The sequence below is a fragment of the Chiloscyllium plagiosum genome, unplaced genomic scaffold (assembly GCF_037043375.1).
Source record: "Chiloscyllium plagiosum isolate Xiang-an unplaced genomic scaffold, Cpla_swu_hap1 HiC_scaffold_3, whole genome shotgun sequence".
NCBI lineage: Eukaryota > Metazoa > Chordata > Chondrichthyes > Orectolobiformes > Hemiscylliidae > Chiloscyllium > Chiloscyllium plagiosum.
The window spans coordinates 17156606-17172622 of NW_028270141.1; the positions used below are offsets into that span (position 1 = coordinate 17156606).

The 16017-nt window shown below is 42.2% G+C and overlaps 1 long non-coding RNA gene across 1 annotated transcript; it reads right to left on the reverse strand.

Annotated features, from left to right (window-relative positions):
* Positions 1–522: 522 nt before the first annotated feature.
* Positions 523–15273, reverse strand: LOC148150526 (uncharacterized). Its single transcript, XR_015751778.1, has 3 exons — positions 15158–15273; positions 11048–11225; positions 523–1771 (listed from the first exon to the last, which is right to left on the reverse strand). It is a non-coding gene; the product is annotated as an uncharacterized LOC148150526 (long non-coding RNA).
* Between the last annotated feature and the right edge of the window lie 744 nt (positions 15274–16017).

The following is a 16017-nucleotide window of genomic DNA, read 5'->3' on the forward strand; positions in this document are numbered from 1 at the left end:
TGGTGGAAAGAAGTGAATGTTAAAGGTGGAGAATGGAGTGTTGACCAAGCAAATTACTTTGTCCAGGATGGTGTCAAGACAACCAGATTACCTTATCATTTTAATGTGTGGGCAAAGTTCCGAGTGATCTGGGTCAATTAACTTTGTTTTTCTCTCCATTGTTAAAAATCACACAACACCAGATTATAGTCCAACAGGTTTATTTGGAAGCACGAGCTTTTGGAGCGCTGCTCCTCACAACCACCTGATGAAGGAGTAGTGTTCCAAAAGCTAGTGCTTCCAAATAAACCTGTTGAAACATGACCTGTGTTGTGTGATTTTTAACTTTGTCCACTCCAGTCCAATTCCGGCACCTCCAAATCATTTCTCTCCATAGATGCTGCCAAGCCAGCCGAATATTTCAGCTCATGAGAATCCCTGGAAAGAACGAAATGACCTTCTGGGGTAAAGAAGAAAGAAAAGCAGATTCAAAATAAGACAAAGTGCTAAATGTAAAACAAGTAGCACAGAAACATGTTGTGATATCCGTAACAATGGCAATCTTTATTAAAATAAAATATGATCTATAAATAACATTAAATGTTTACATTCCCACAGTTTTAGGATTTTTCCTACCAGACAGTGTAAAAGATTATCAAATTTTGTATTGGCACAACAGTTAACAATTCAAATCCACACTTAGAGAGTTATATGTAAACTCCACTTCAGGTAGAGGTATTACATGTGGACTTCATCAATGTAGATATTAATAGGTATGCCATTTAAAAGCTTCTTCAGCTGATATATTACCCATCTCTGTAAGTGCTTTTGATTAACTTGCTGATGTAAGGGTACACTTGAACAGTTTCCCAGTGTGTCTAAAATGAAGGTTTAACAATGTTTATGACTCACAACTTAAGTCATGAGATCAGACTGCACTGTAAGCAGATCTCAATGGAAGCAGTATAAAAATGCAGTTCCTCGCAACAATTAAACAATGAGCTAATGCAATGTCTAAACTTGCTGGGTTAATTTTTAATACCATCTGTGTACAATATTTCATTAAGTCTCTAATGGGATAGTCTTGTGGTTTTATATTATTTCTGAACATGGTAATAAAATTAGCTATACATCGAGTTATGCGATTAATGATTTTTTTTAATTTTTAGGGATGATGTACCAGGTTCACGCTCCAAGACACTACATTATAAAGAGTGATAGGATGAGTGCACTGCTGCAAAAGTGATAATGCCATCAGTGGGAGGTAGCAGGTGAAGGTTGCCATTGCTCAGTTATCGAATTACAACTACTAAGCTGCAACGCACTACTCTGTACTCTCTTCCTCCTTCTTACATTGAAGTCAACTCATCATCTCATACTGCTAGCTTACCCTTTTCCATTATATCTTTATGGTTGTCTTGGAAAGGATGGCAATGCATAAACAAGTCAGTAAACATTACACCCCCTACATTGTGCTAGCCATAAGCGGCGACTTCTACACATTTCATTATACTCATTTGAATACATGTGACAATAAGCTAATTCTATTCAAAGAGTAATGCTGATTTTATTACATGGTGCAATTAATAACTTCACAGGCATTCACAGAAATATTGCAGTGATATGAGTTATAGATTATAAAATGATATTTCACTGATTGAGAACATGCTACTTCTCAAGGTTTTGGTACATCCTTCATCACCTTGGATAATTTCTGCGTGTCAAAGTAAATCACAATGCCATCTGTGTGCATTAGCATATAGCCTTTTCTTCATTCATCCTTTTCTGCGACCTGAGTAAAGCAATAGTAAGAAATAAAAATAATAAGGTGTTTCGATCTTAAAAATGGTGAAGGATTGATACAGTATTAAAGCACATGTGTGAATATACATTTATAAAAATAGATATTATAAATATAAAGAGAGTTGTGTGCATAAAGTGCACTTCTGATGTTTTAACATTACATATTTATGTAATGTAAAATGTATTTGTTTTGATATTTATTCAGTGGTGGCATGTTAGATATTGCTCAAGGTGTCTGAGTTGCTGTGGCAACATGTACTTTGTATGCATAGTATAGTCTGAAGCTATAGATAGTGATGGTACAGACTCTGATTCCTTTCCAACGCATGGCGGACCAGGAATCCTTCCCACCTTAATACCTGACATTGGAGTCTGTCAGAAGAATTTGTAGATTGATAATCAGCCTGTTTGTTTATAGTTAAGAGTGTGCCTTCTTTGGCCAACAGTTCCTGGAATGCAGCTCAGAGGCAAAGGCTACAATGGTCAGATATTCGATATGTTCTGAAGAAGGGTCACTGGATGCAAAACTTTGACTCTGCTTTCTCTCCAGAGATGTCGCCAGACCTGCTGAGTTTCTCAATTTCTGTTCAGAAACAGCAATCTTTGTTTTTTGTTTTTAGCATCCACAATTCTTGATCTTATTTTATTCAAATATTCATTGTTTAGTGTATGCCATATTTATTCATTTTTAAAACTTATGCTATAAATAACTATAGCAATGTAACTTTTATTTTCTGTATTTGTCTAGTCTGTATCTAAGATTTGTACCTAAGATTGTGTGGGATGACATTGTAAACTTTGCACAGTACTCCTGTACTTGAGTTCACGTGACAGTAAACCTAATTCTAAATCTAAGTATGTGTTCACTGCTTTTGTGTGGGATTAGTTCTGCCTAGGTATAAGATAGAGAAACTAAACTATAGGCAAACAATTGGGACCAAGACAGCAAATGTTTTAAAACATTGAACAAAACATTAACTCAAATTTATTACCTTAATACATCTACAGGGCATAAAACAGGAACACTATGGATTGTGCCACAAGAACACCCAATTGTTCAGCATATTAGATTAGATTAGATTCCCTACAGTGTGGAAACAGGCTCTTTGGCCCAATAAGTCCACACCGACCCTCCGAAGAGCAACTCACCAGACCCATCTCCTCTGACTAATGTATCTAACGCTAAGGGCAATTTAGCATGGCCACTCCACCCACACATCTTTGGACTGTGAGAGGAAACCCATGCAGACACGGAGAGAAGGTACAAACTCCACACAGAGAGTTGCCTGTGATTGGAATCGAACCCAGGTCCCTGGTGCTGTGAGGCTACAGTGCTAATCACTAAGCCTCTATGCCGCTCACATATGTAGCACAGCTTCTATTCCATATCCATATAGCATTTCCAGCTTAAAGTTGATTGTCACATCCCCTTCCGGGATTAATTTAACATGTGGGTCTCTTTCCTCAATTGTTTAAATGGTTCCTACCTTTGTCTGAGCTAACCACAAGCCATCATAAATGAAAGGGAAATGGGAATGAGAAGTGGCACACCAGCATTCCTTGTTCACTGTTGGCTCAGAGTCAAGAGTGTGGTGCTAGAAAAGCACAGCTGGTCAGGCAGCATCTGAGGAGCAGGAGAATCGACGTTTCAGGCATACGCCCTTCATCAGGAATGAGGCTTGTGGGCCAGGGGGCTGGGAGATAAATGGGAGGGGGGTGGGGCTGGGGGGAAGGTAGCTGGGAATGTGATAGGTAGATGGAGGTGGGGGTGAAGGTGATAGGTCGGAGAGGAGGGTGGAGCAGATAGTTGGAAAAGGTGATGGACAAGTTAAGAACGCGTTACCGAATTGGAGGCTTGGGACTGGAAGAAGGTGGGGGAAGGGGAAATGAGGAAACTGGTGAAATCCACATTGATCCTGTGTGGTTGCAAGTTCCCAAGGTGGAAGATGAGGCGTTCTTCCTCCAGGCACCGGGTGGTTAGGGTTTGGCAATGGAGGATGCCCAGGGCCTGCATATCCTCAGTGGAGTGGGAGACCCAGCACCTTTGCTCATTTCCCCTCTCCCAACTTATCGCAGTCCCAAGCCTCCAACTTGGCACCGCTCTCTTGACCTGTCCATTATCTATCCCATCTATCTGCCCCACCCTCCTCTCTGACCTAGCACCTTGCCCCCCCCCCCCCTCCAATCTTCACCTACATATCACATTCCCAGCTATCTTACTGCCAGCCCCACCTCCCTCCTATTTATGTCTCAGCCCCCCAGCCCACAAGCCTCATTCGTGATGAAGGACTTATGCCTGAGACGTTGATTCTCCTGCTCCTCGGATGCTGCCTGACTGGCTGTGCTTTTCCAAATCACATTCTCGATTCTGATTTTCAGCATCTGTAGTCTTTCTCCTCACTATTGGTTCTCCCAAGAATTAGACAAAAGCCCAAAGATAGATGGTGCAGCAAGATGATGGGTTACCTGGTACAAATGATAAAAGACTGTTGAATCTGTCATTTTCTTCCAGGATTGAGAAAGAAACAGAGCACTGCTGGTATTAGATAAGATTAGATTACTTACAGTGTGGAAACAGGCCCTTCGGCCCAACAAGTCCACACCGACCCGCCGAAGCGCAACCCACTCATACCCCTACATTTACCCCTTACCTAACACTACGGGCAATTTAGCATGGCCAATTCACCTGACCTGCACATCTTTGGACTGTGGGAGGAAACCGGAGCATCCGGAGGAAACCCACGCAGACACGGGGAGAATGTTCAGACTCCACACAGACAGTCGCCTGAGGCAGGAATTGAACCCGGGTCTCTGGCGCTGTGAGGCAGCAGTGCTAACCACTGTGCCACCGTGCCGCCCAGCACTTTTGCCAGCACTTTCTAGTTTACTATCCCAGTCAGGGAATGGGTAAGGGAATGGAGAGACATGCAAGATGGAATAATATTATAATTAAAAGGAAATTGCAAAAGAACTGGCGCAATGATGCAAAATATGATGTTGCATAAGATAATGGTTCTGAAGGAGTTAATGATCATGTTGTTTGGCTCCACTCATTCTACTGATGTCATACACAGTCTGTGGATGGAGACAAAGATTTCTAATCCAGCTTCCAGAGGGATGAGATATATCTGAACCAGTTCCCTAAGGTCCTGGTAATTATGCCTGACCAAATATTGTTGTACTTTTTCCTATCATGCAGTAAACCTTTCTTGTTAACTTGTTTTTGACAATGGACATTCTATTGAATTTAAGCTTGATGCCAGAGCCAAGCTCATTATTCTATCAGACTGGTTACTATGGCAGAAGCAGAAGCCACAGCTTCCAGAAATCAAAACTGGAAATAATACAAATTGCACTGAAACACTTGGAGCATGAGACAGTTAAAAAAAAAATGTGTACTTAGTTCACAGTCAATACTACTTACTTTTGATCTAGCATGCTTGCATGAACCTCAACCTCCTTACGAAGGCAGAAGAAGTCCTAATAGTTCCAAAAGACTGTCCAAACAGTTGCTGATCAACCAGTCAAGAAGGCAACAAGTAGAATATCTTACTGGACTTTGCAGACTCATGGCAGAATCCAAAACCAAAAAATAACATGAGATTAGCTACAATAGTATAAAGTAAATGTTTTGTGAGGTCAAGAAGATTCAGTAGCTCATAACCAAAAAGACTGAAACACAAGATCAAAAGAGTGACCATTATTCATTAAGATTGTGTTGAAGAAGAGACAGACCAAGAGTCCAGCAAGTTGCCTGAGAACGAACACTTTGATTTTGGGGGTTCATGATCACAAAGTCACTAATATAAGCAGTTGATGCATTGGAGCTATTTTATGATAGTTTCGATATGATACATTAGTTAATTAGGCAAACAAAATTATATGCCCATGACCGATGAGAACACATTGCCCATCCCAGAACTAGCCCGTAGAATGAAGAAGATGACATAGTGGTTTTGAAGTGGTGTCTTTTCTGTTCCTCAAGCTGATGTATCCAAACTCCTAGTCTTCTCCCAAGAAGATGGTGAATCGCCCCCATCTCTGTCCCCACCTACTCCTGTTGCTATACCATATTTTTGAACTGGCCATCTATGCCATGTCAATCATCTGTCTAAACCTTCTTGGCCAATAACCAAGGGCAGCTACTCATGATACCAGGATGACTGTTGTCCCCTTACGCACCTCCATCTGAATATTGGTTTTCATTCCTTCTTATTTTCAAATCATTGCACTCAAGAGGGTAACGCGGCACCCAATATTTAGTTTGTTTGTTACTACTTTAACACAGATAAATGAGGTTTTATGCCATATCAGAACTACTTCAAACCCACCAACTCCCACGGCTACCTGGACTATGCCTCCTCCCACCCCCTCCTGTAGAACCTGATCCCTTACTCCCAATTCCTCCTCCTCCACCGTATCTGCTCCCAAGAGGAGCAATTCCACTCCCAGATGGTCGCCTATTTAAAGGACTACTATTTCCCCTCCCACGTGGTCAACAATGCCCTCCAGCACATCTCCTCCATTTCCTGCACCTCTGCCCTTGAACCCCACCCCTCCAACAAGGATAGAACCCCCCCCCGGTCCTCACCTTCCACCCCTCTAATCTCCAGATACAGCACATTATTCTCTGCCATTTCCACCACCTACAATCAGAACCCACCACCAGAGATATATTTCCCTTCTAACCCCTACCAACATTCCGCAGAGACCATTTCCCCTGTGACTCCCTCATTATGTCCATGTCCCCCCACTAACCCACCCTCCAAACCCAGCCACCTTACCTCGCCACTGCAAGTGGTGTAAAACCCACATCACACCTCCCTCTGCCCCTCCGTCCAAGGCCCCAAAGGATCCTTCCACATCCAGCAGAGATTTTCCTGCACATCCGAACACCTCATCTACTGTGTCCATTGCTCTCAATGTGGTTTCCTCAACACTGGGGAGACAAGACGCCAACTCACAGAACATTTCAGGGAACATTTCTGAGCACATCCACCAAACAATCCCACCGCCCTGTGGCCGGCCACTTCGACACCCCCTCCCACTCCGCCAAGGGCATGCATGTCCTGGGCCTCCTCCATCACCAAATCCAAGCCACCTGAAGCCTGGAGGAAGAACTCTTCATCTTCCGACTTAGGACCCTCCAACCACATGGCATCAACATCGATTTCACCGGTTTCCTCATATCCCCTCACCCCACCTCATCCCAGATCCAATCCTCCAATGCACATTGCCCTCTTCACCTGTCCTATCTGTCCATCTTCCTTCCCAACTATCCACTCCATCCTCCCCTCTGACCTATCACAATCAGCCCCCCCACCTGCACCTACCTATAGCCTTTCCAACTACCTTCCCCCAGCCCCACCCCCACCCTCCTATTTATCTCTCAGCCCCCTTCCTCCTCACCATGTTCTTGATGAAGGGTTTTGCCTGAAACGTTGATTCTCCTGCTCCTTGGATACGGCCTGACCTGCCGTGCTTTTCCAGCACCACAAGTTTTGAATCTGCCACAGCAGAATTACCAAATACAGAACTCTAAATGAACACAGACTTTAGGAAGACTCCAATTTCCAACAGTGCCTACAATGTTTCCCAATCATTAGATTACTTACAGTGCGGAAACAGGCCCTTCGGCCCAACAAGTCCACACCGACCCGCCGAAGCGCAACCCACCTAGACCCTTTCACCTAACACTACAGGCAATTTAGCATGGCCAATTCACCTAACCTGCACATTTTTGGATTGTGGGAGGAAACCGGAGCACCCGGAGGAAACCCACACGGACACAGGGAGAATGTGCAAACTCCACACAGAGAGTATGCCTGAGGCGGGAATTGATCCCGGGTCTCTGGCGCTGTGAGGCAGCAGTGCTAACCACTGTGCCGCCGTGCCACCCACATTGCTTTCCAGTGAATGACAGATTAGTTATCCCAGCTTCTTTTTGTGAAATAGTATTTAAAAACATACTCTGGGAATGCTTATCAGCTATCCCAGCTTCTTTTTGTGAAATAGTATTAAAAAATGTACTCTGGGAATGCTTAGGCGTTGCCAAGTATACAAGTCAATGGTATCATGGCTAGAGATTGCAAAAGATATCAGATGAAAATCAAAACCATATTTATCCTTACAATTCACATCTATAATTAAAAAATATAAGGGTGATTTACACTACCGAGAGAGAAAATATGCAGTAAATGAATGAACTTGTACAATTTTCTCAATGGAATGTATCAAACAATAAGTTACTAGAATGTATACTGCTTTTATTATTAATTACAGAAGCATTTGGAATCTATAACATCTCAAAAATATTAAATATCCAGCCAGCTTTCTTCAAGTTGATCTGACAAGTATACTAGTTTACAGGCATTTAGTATCAACATGTTAACAGGTCGTCAATGGTCAAGGTAATTGTTTTCATAAAAGCCAGGCTCAGATGAAATCTGAAGTAATCAGTGGTTTTACCACTGAAGTGCCTCGTTCATGAATGATGAGTGCTATTTTTTTCCACTGGAGCTGTAGATTCACCACAGCATTTTAACTCAGCTAATGAAGAATGGATAACACATTGTGGGGGACTTATTAGTAGGAGGTGGCGGTGGCATATAGTATTACTTCACTGTGCAATGTGAAAATAACATAGGCTGAACCGATGATTCCTGAGATTATCGTATTCCGTGGGAAGCATTTACAGATGAATGGTTTTATGAATTTTGTAATGGAGGTGAACATTTCTGCAGATTTGTTTATTAAGATTAAAGTTCAGCGAGACTTTAATTAGTTTACTTTTTAAAGTTGCAAGTTGTTTAATCTGATTTATTGTACCATTCAATCGGATTAATTGATGATCTCATTGAGAAGGTGCCCTTAGGAGGCAGCAACCTAAATATGATTGAATTTTACATTTACAGAGGAGAGGGACAAAGATAATCTTTCACAAATTTATTTGTTGGCAATTATTAAGGCTTGAGGGTAGAGCTGGGCAAAGTGAATTAGCAAATTAAGTTAAAGTATAGGTCAACAGAGATGCAGCGATGGATATTTAAGGGAATATTTCAGAAGGTACAAGAAGAGATGCATTCCAATAAGTACAAAATATCAACATCCGTGATTAACCAGAAATGTTAAAGATTGTATCAACATTAAAACAAATAGTACATAATTATATAAAGATGGTTGATGATCTCAAGATTGGACAGAATATAAATAACAACAAAGAATGACCAAAAATTAATAGGAAGGGAAAATTACAGTACAAGATCAAACAAGCCAGTCATATATAAACAGATAACAAGAGTTTTATAAGTTTTTAAAGAAAGAGTGAGTAAGCAAAGAAGTCAAGCGGTAAAATGATTCATGAAAAATAAGGGAATGGCAGATGATTTCAGCAGGAATTTTACAGGAATCTTCATGATAGAGGATACAAGTAATTTCCCAGAAACAGGTATAAATCAGGAAGTGGAAAGGAGGGAGGACCACAGCTATACATGGCATTGGTAAGACCACATTTGCAGAACTGTGCGTAGTATTGGTTATCTTCTTTAAGGCAAGATGAAAATGTGTCTGATGCAGTTCAACAAAGGTTTGCTAGACTAATACCCGGAAGGGGGAGGTTGTCTTATGAGGAAAGGTTGCAGAGGCTTGGCTTGTACCCATTGGAGTTTTAAAGAGTAAGAGGTGATTTGAGTGAAATATAAAGGATCTTGATAAGGCAGATATCAAAAGTATATTTCCTCTTATGGAAGAATCTAGAATTAGGAGTTATTGCTTAAAAATCAAGGCTTGCCCATTTAAAACCAATTAGGCAATTTATTTTCCCTTTTGGAGTATTGTGAGTCCTGGAATTTTCTTTCTGAAAAGCTAGGGGATGCAGAGTCCTTGAATATACTTAAGACATAAGTAACCAAAGAGTTGAAAGATTATCAGAATAAGACGGAAAGTGGACTTACGGATACATGTGGATGATCCATTTACCTATTGAATGACAGAGCTGGCTCGAGGAGTTGAAGGACCTATTCCTGTCTCTGGGTCATGTAGCTAATCAGGTGGATGAGGCTATTGGTGGATAAGCAGGAAGGCCTCATGATGTTGTGAGAGTCAGACCCAAACAGCTTTAATGTCCACTCATTTAATGAAGTGGCAACTAGCCCACATTAAATTTCTGGCATGCAGCCTAAGGTCAAAGCAAAATAGGAGAGAATTCAAGTGATGTTCAGTTTCCTGCTTTGAATTTGGTGTGTCAATGCTGGAAACCATTGCAATTTAAGGGAGCGGTGGGAGACACAATAAAAGACCCAAACTCTCTAATGTCTTCCAGATGATATTAGTGGAGGAAATCAGAAAAAGTGGAGATTCTGTGTCTCAGAAGTTATCAAAGTATCCCCAGGGTTAGGTGTTTGCAGGTTTTGGACAGAGATGGCTGACAAGACCAGTACAACAAACTGTGTACCAGGATTGGGTATAGGAAGATGTTCAATGCAGCATAAAACTCGTTACTTGTCTTAGAAGCACCTTTCACCTCTTTCTCCACCACTCTCAATAGCTCCCTCCTCTGTATCATGTTGTCCCGTATACATCGCACACAATCACACTGCAACACCCATCTTCTTATTCCAAACATTATTTCCCTTCCCTTTGCTCACTTTCTAACACACATCAACATAACTCCTCCTACACCCCCTGGCACAGTTGTGCCTGACTGCATTGGGCATGTTGTCTGACCATGAAAGTTGCATTATTAAATGGGTGGCAGATGAGAGAGAATGGGGAGTGAATGAATGATTTTATAGTCACATGTATTTTACACTGAGAACAACAGTAAAGTACAGCAAAAAGCTTTCAATTGTCGACATGGTCAGGTGCCGTTTTGAATTGTTTAAGAGTAAGAAAAGCAAATAAAAAGATTCAGCTTAAACACTCCTGAGTCAGCTCATCCTCAACGAGGACATCCAACATAGTCAGGCACAATTGTGTTAGGGGCTGTAGGAGGAATTATGTAAGCAAAGGAAAAGGAAATAATGTTTGGAATAAGAAGATGGGTGTCGCAGTGTGACTGTGTGGGGTGTTTGCAGAATTACATGATAAAGAGGAGGGAGCTATGTAGCCATCCCTCCCACAGTGCCTCACCACCGTCTACAGCGGACCCAATGGCAAAGTCGCCAAAGTTCAGGCCCCGGCTTTTGCTGCTGGACCGCTTTTCCTTCACCCCCACCTGTGCCAGACCCACCAACGTGAGAGTCATATTTCTGGCCACCGGACCTACCTCATCGATGACGCTATGATGTCTCTTCCACCATTGCTTCACCATCGTCAATGCTGGACCCAACCAATGATGAAGTCAACAATCCTCAGGCACCATCTTTCAACCCCGGGTCTACCTCACCGACGTCACCTCCGCGATGTTGCAGCCACTGATTCCGATGCCAGGTCCCATGCTCGTCCTGGAAACGTAAGTAGGGCGTTCAGTCAACTCAACGCTGCTCATTCACCGCCGCCATGAGGTCCATGCTGGGATTGAGGTCCGAGCTCAGGACAAGAGGAAGTCAAAGGAAAGTAAGGAAGGAAGTAAAGTAAGGAAGAACAAAGAGAAAAAAAAAGAAAAGCCAAGGGGTCAGAGCTGACGTGCCCAGGAACAAGAATCCGACTCTACCGCCATCTCAATAACAAATGCACGTTTACGTTTTCAATTACAATCTAAAACTATCCACCACACCCAACCCTCCCCCATTCCTACCAGGTTAAAATCAGGCCTTTGCTTTAGAAACAATTGGAGCAAATTTGAGGAGGTAGCATGAATGAGGGGATTTTCTGGCTGCCATTTAAGTTCCAAGCAGGTCAATGAAGCTGGCTGGTATGCATTCCTTAGTTCCATCTTGCTCTACTTCATTATTCCAAAACAGAATGTGGAGGTGACAGGGATAACTGCTCGCACATTGCTGATCAAACTACTTGGCACTCACTTAGCGGCGAGTCGAATGAGGCTGACTGGGATTCTCTGGTTGAGCTTCCACGTTCACAGAAGAGATTGAGACTAGTTTGCTTGCCTGGAGATGACCTCCTGGTGTCAGACCACAAGGGAAAACACACCAGGCAGGATTAGGTAAAGGAGCAACCATGGATTGACTTGTAAAAGGTGTACCATCTCAGCCTCATCCCTGCTCCCCACCTCAACCCACCTGCCTCCCAACCCTTTGAGTGCCTTATCCCTCACTTGCTTGCCATGGTAACCAGCTGCTGTTTTCAGGCTAAGAAGCTTCTGCCAAACATGTCCTCCAGCCTTTTCCTGGACACTCTGGGAGAAATGACAGCCATTGACAGCTTCACACACAGTTTACATATTTAACCCTTGTTTGAACCAGGTAGTGTTCAGATGCTCACAGAGGAAATCATGTCCAAGGATGGCACGCTCCAATTCGTGCATGGTTGCATGTAAACGTTTGACTAATGAGCAGGTTATCACTCATCATCACATGCGAACCCGGTTCTAGAATACTCAGTTATCTCAAAACAAAATCTGGTATTATCTGTCACCAGAGCTTACATTAGCAACCAAGCATGTGGCTCTCATTACACTGTCACCTTCAAGGTGAAAACAACGGGATTCCTGGCCAGTCTCTTCATCTACAAGCTATTCAAGACCACGGAGCCAAATTCATAACATTAGCGCTTATGAATTAATGGAAAATTCTCATTTTAAAGGGGGAGACTTTATGTATGGAGCATACTCCTGGAAACAGACTTTATTTTAAACCATGCAACAGTGAGAGATGAGAAATTAATTTGGTGGAATTTGTGGGAGTATGAAACAGATGCAGAATAGTTCGCAGCAACGTCGTACATTAGTGGTAGTGTTCCTACCTCCGAGCTATGAAGCCCAGGTTCGGCATGCCCCACCTGCTCCAGGGATGTGTCATAACATCTCTGAACAGACTGATTAAAATACACACTGGCAGCAACACTATAATCATGAGAAATGTTTTTTTCTCTTGGTAGAAGACATGAGAGATTGGGTTAGTTAGCTTTGGCATTTCGTGACTACTACATTTCTCAGAGTGGAGTTACAGCAGACTGTGTTCCTTTTCGTATCTGAATTCATATTTCCTTCTCAGTTCTCACTCAACTGCTATTGTGACATTTTCTTATCTTGACTCCTAGTAAGCTGTATCTATGAGCTGGCAATGTTTGCAGCTTTAAACTGTGAGATACAGAGAGGTGATGGTCTTGACACTACAAAGAGTTGTGGCAATGGCTTGAAATAGCTGTGCCTAAAAGTTAATGATATAACTTTAAACCATGGATAGGCACACATTTTCAGCTTCAGCAAACAAAACAGTCTCCTCGATGCAGGATCTAAGTCATGGAGACTGGTTCATGCTGCCCTTGTGCAGAGATGATATAAATTTTATCGAAAATGAGACAGTTAGTTTGTAGAAATTCAACTGGATGATTAGTCGCATCTACTTCCGTAATTCCACTTTATAATGGATAGGCCACAGACAGCCATGAAAGGGAACGGTAATTCAGATGGAGATCTCAGGATAGTGCCGCAGGTTGTAAATCTCCATTTAACTGAGAAATCAAAACAATCTGAAATGGAAGCTAGCTCAAAGCAATTTATTTATTCCTCAGCACATGGAATATTAACCTATAATTTTTGTTTGTAGCTCCTGATTTCAAGGAGTTTAGAAGAACGTGGAGTGTCTGTATTGAGACACACAAGATTTTGCAAGGGCTTGAAGAGTACGAGTTGAGAAGACATATAAAATCATGACGGGCATGGATAAGGTGAAAGCTCCAGGTCATTTTCCCAGGGTAAGGGAGTCCAAAACTAGAGGGCATAGGTTTAAGGAGAGCAGGGAAAGATTTAAAAGGGAGTTAATGGGCATTGTTTTCATGCAGAGGGTGGTGTGCGTATGGAACAGTTTGCCAGAGGAAGGCTGGTACAATTACAGCATTTTAAACGCATCTTGATGGGTATGTGAAAAGGAAGGGTTTAGAGTGATATGGGCCAAATGGTGGAAAATGGGACTAGGTTAATTTAGGATATCTGGTCAGCAAGGACAAGTTGGACTGAACGGTCTGTTTCCATGCCGTACATCTCTGACTCTATGACGAAGATGTTTCTACTAGTAGGAAAATCTGAAACTATGCGACATCATTGCAGGATAAGGGACACTCATTTAAAACTGAAATACAAAGAAATTTCTTCTCTGGGCGGGTGGTGAATATCTGGAATTCTCAGAGTGTTGTGGAGGTTAGACCACCCAAACTATTTAAAGAGAAGATAAACTAATTTTTTTGTTTAAAAGATCAACGAGTTGACAGCTGTGATGAGCCAGCATGGATGAGGAATTGAAGCCGAGGACAGATCAGTAATGATTTTGTTGGACAATTACTTGAGGGGCCAACTGGCCTGTTCCCACTTTTTATGTCCTTATGACCCATTTCTTGTTTCTGGTATTTTAAGCTTCAACAGCCAACACATTTTAAATTTAATCACTCAGTTGGTTGCTGTTTTGTGTTCTTTCTTCCTCTCTTTGTCAGTGTTTCTTACTGCTTGGCTGGTCTGTTTTGCTCCATGCTTCCATATTATTCCACCTATACCTTTTTTGTACCTCTGCCGTGTTTAAAAATCATAGAATCCTTACAGTGTGGAATCAGGCCATCCAGCTCATCAAGTCCAGACCGACCCTCCAAAGAGCATCCCATCCAGACCCACAACCCTGCATTTCCCATGGCTAATCCACCCAGCCTGCAAACCCCTGGACACTATGGGCAACTTAGCATGGCCTGTACAACTAGCCTGCACATCTTTGGACCGTGGGAGGAAAGCAGAGAACCTGGAGGAAACCCACGCAGACACTGGGAGAGTGTGAAAACACAGTCGCCTGAGGGTGGAATCAACCTTGTGTCCCTGGCACTGTGAGGTAGCAGCGCTAACCACTGAGCCATCGTGCCACCCAACTATTTTATCTTTTTAATTATTATCTTCAACCTTTGTACATAGGCCAACTGAAACCAAGGAGGAGACTTGGAAACAACATTTGTATTTGTCAAAATTTGCAGTATACATGTGTGATTAAATCAGATGTTTGCAAGTCAAACACTGCTTATGTTCTTCTCCAAAGTTCAAACTAATGGTTCTTGGAGTACCAGAGTTTGCCAAGTAGTTACAGTACTGGATCAGCAACTCAGAGGTCACACAATTAAATTTTACTGTGAGAGTGTGAAATAGAATTCAATAAATCGGAATACGTATAGGTACGAATCAAGAAAGAAAGAGAAACAAGTGCCAGGAAAGTTTCTAATTTTAAGGAAAATAAGCTAAAATGTTCACTAATGCCTTTGAGAAAATGGAATCTGTGTTCCTTACCTGGTCGTATGATCTAGTCACGTGAGTGATGAATGCTTAAAGTCCTCAGGCAAAAAGGAACGGCCAATAAACCATACCCTGCTCACAGCCAATAACAAATGAAGCGGAAAAAATTGCTCATTTGTTCGTGATTGCTGTTGGAAAATCCTGGATATGGTTTATACTGTTTTTGTAACAACACACGTTTTCAAAACCTCTCAGAGCATGACAAGGCAAACCTGCACTCACTGTGTATGTAAATATAATGGTTTTGGTGCAAGTCCAAGTTACGGTTTGAAGTTATGATTCCTCGAAAGATGAAAGAAATAGTGTTCTGTGCGCCACGCCCAGTGCCTCAGGTGTAAGGAGGTATCTTTTCTTAATTCTTCCAAAACAAATACCTGACACATAATTCTTAAAAGTCAGATATAGTTCACTCAATTGTTTGCCAAGAATCTTATTTCTATAGCATCCCTTCATTTCACAAAGTCTCTGCTGTCTTTGTGCTCAAATTCGAATTAAAACAAAGTCTATTCCAGCCTCGGGCGACTGTCTGTGTGGAGTTTGCACATTGCCCCCGTGTCTGTGTGGGTTTTCTCCGGGTGCTCCGGTTTCCTCCCACAGTCCAAAGATTGCAGGTCAGGTGAATTGGCCATGTTAAATTACCCATAGTGTTAGGTGCATTAGTCAGAGGGAAATGGGTCTGGATGGGTTACTCTTTGGAGGGTTGGTGTGGGCTTATTGGGCCAAAGGGCCTGTTTCCACACTGTAGGGAGTCTAATCTAAAACAGATTTCACTTTTTAAAATTGTTGAATTCTGCTGTAGGAAGTAATCTGCCAATTTACATGCTGGATTGTTGCATGTATCTTGGCAGATTAAT